The 2,500-nt window shown below is 53.0% G+C and overlaps 1 protein-coding gene across 1 annotated transcript in view; it reads right to left on the bottom strand.

Moving 5' to 3' along the window:
- The window catches only part of LOC134099951 (galactosylgalactosylxylosylprotein 3-beta-glucuronosyltransferase 1-like), a 117,923-nt gene that overhangs the window by 52,018 nt on the left and 63,405 nt on the right, over positions 1–2,500 (bottom strand). Inside the window, exon 2 of the mRNA XM_062552991.1 lies at positions 2,266–2,485. The gene's annotated coding sequence lies outside the window, so the exon portion shown is untranslated. The remainder of the gene's footprint in view (positions 1–2,265; positions 2,486–2,500) is intronic.

Below are 2,500 nucleotides of genomic sequence, written 5' to 3'. Positions count from 1 at the left end.
AAGCCTCCTTAACCAGATGAGGCTGCAGGCTATTGAGGCAGCGCTGGGCTGAGGCTGCAGAGTCACCGCTCCTCTGTTGCCACTTCCTGTTTACTGGCCACGGCAGGAAGTCCAGTTCACACAGCTGAGCACCGCCCACATTACCTCATCGCCACGGAGACGTGAAATCACCCCACCAAGCCCGGCGTCAGGGAGCCAATACTGAAGCAGGTTGGGAAAAGGTGTGCGACACCTGCTGGGATGATATTATGGGATGGCCAGTGAGTTCATAGGAGAGGAGGCTGTAATGGACGGGCACTGTCGAGAGCTGTGTGTGTGTGTGTGTGTGTGTGTGTGTGTGTGTGTGTGAGAGGAGAGGAGAGGAGAGGAGGAGGGGAGAGGAGAAGAGAGGAGAGGAGAGGAGGAGGGGAGAGGAGAAGAGTGTTGTGTGTGTGTGTGTGTGTGTGTGTGTGATGGCAGTACTTGTTGAGTGTGTGTGTGATGTTGGTATATTGTTGAGTGTGTGTGTGTGTGTGTGTGTGTGTGTGTGTGGAATACTCCTGAAGACGCGTTTGCATACAGTATTGGGTGGCTTTGCGTATGTTTCCCTGTGCTGTGCATTATGCTATATGGAGCAGCAGCAGTAGCAGCAGCAGCAGCATGGGACTAGTGTGTGCTGTGCATTATGCTATATGGAGTAGCAGCAGTAGCAGCATGGGGACTAGTGTGTGCTGTGCATTATGCTATATGGAGTAGCAGCAGCAGCAGCAGCAGCAGCAGCATGGGACTAGTGTGTGCTGTGCATTATGCTATATGGAGTAGCAGCAGCAGCAGCAGCAGCAGCATGGGACTAGTGTGTGCTGTGCATTATGCTATATGGAGTAGCAGCAGCAGCAGGGGGACTAGTGTGTGCTGTGCATTATGCTATATGGAGTAGCAGCAGCAGCAGCAGCAGCAGCATGGGACTAGTGTGTGCTGTGCATTATGCTATATGGAGTAGCAGCAGCAGCAGGGGGACTAGTGTGTGCTGTGCATTATGCTATATGGAGTAGCAGCAGCAGCAGGGGACTAGTGTGTGCTGTGCATTATGCTATATGGAGTAGCAGCAGCAGCAGGGGGACTAGTGTGTGCTGTGCATTATGCTATATGGAGTAGCAGCAGCAGCATGGGACTAGTGTGTGCTGTGGAGCGAACTCACTCAGACAAGGTTCACATGAACCATATACAGGCTGAGATCCATCAGGGAAATATACATTTCTTACTCAGCAGAATATCACAGTTTTAACACACACGCTCACAAATACTGCAAGTGTAAGAGCATTTAGAAGTGTGTCAACCTGGCCAGGGCTGACAGCACGGTACACTCACGGGGAGATATTCACTTCCTGGAAGTGGCAAGTAGCAATATCTGTGTCACTTAAAGGCTCTCCATAGTAGCACTCAAACAAACACAGCAGCACTCCCTTCTCACAACACAGTCACACATTCCACAGATGAAGCTGCACCTTTGTGTAGCGGCAACACACTGCAGCCTGGGATGGTGGACTAGAGACAACACACTACAGTGGACCAGAGACAACACACTACAGCCTGGGATGGTGAACCAACACACTACAGCCTGGGATGGTGAACCAGAGACAACACACTACAGCCTGGGATGGTGGACCAGAGACAACACACTACAGCCTGGGATGGTGGACCAGAGACAACACACTACAGCCTGGGATGGTGGACCAGAGACAACACACTACAGCCTGGGATGGTGGACCAGAGACAACACACTACAGCCTGGGATGGTGGACTAGAGACAACACACTACAGTGGACCAGAGACAACACACTACAGCCTGGGATGGTGAACCAGAGACAACACACTGCAGCCTGGGATGGTGGACCAGAGACAACACACTACAGTGGACAAGAGACCAGAGACAACACACTACAGCCTGGGATGGTGAACCAACACACTGCAGCCTGGGATGGTGGACCAGAGACAACACACTACAGTGGACCAGAGACAACACACTACAGCCTGGGATGGTGGACCAGAGACAACACACTACAGCCTGGGATGGTGGACCAGAGACAACACACTACAGTGGACAAGAGACCAGAGACAACACACTACAGCCTGGGATGGTGGACCAGAGACAACACACTACAGCAGACCAGAGACAACACGCTACAGTGGACCAAAGACCAGAGACAACACAGCAGAATGAGTTGGCAGTGGAGGCTAAGGACCCATGGCAGGACACGGTACTCACAGGCAGGACACGGTACTCACAGGCAAAGGCTTTTTTTCTTTGTCCCCCGAAGTTGTTGCAGAGAGGTCAGTGTAATCCCGTCGTTTCTCACAGCTGAGCGGAAGTCCAGTTGGCGGGACGATGTCGGAGACGGCAGGCGAAGACAGCGCTCGGAGCGTCTGGGTCCAGAGTCCTCGACCAGATGCCAGTGACACCCAGACCTCGTGGCGGGTCACGTCGTCCGGACAACTGCGGAGCAAACTGCGGAGACAAGGG

This window comes from Sardina pilchardus, chromosome 13 (genome assembly GCF_963854185.1).
Source record: "Sardina pilchardus chromosome 13, fSarPil1.1, whole genome shotgun sequence".
NCBI classification, from domain to species: domain Eukaryota; kingdom Metazoa; phylum Chordata; class Actinopteri; order Clupeiformes; family Clupeidae; genus Sardina; species Sardina pilchardus.
This window is presented reverse-complemented; position numbering and strand designations above follow the sequence as displayed.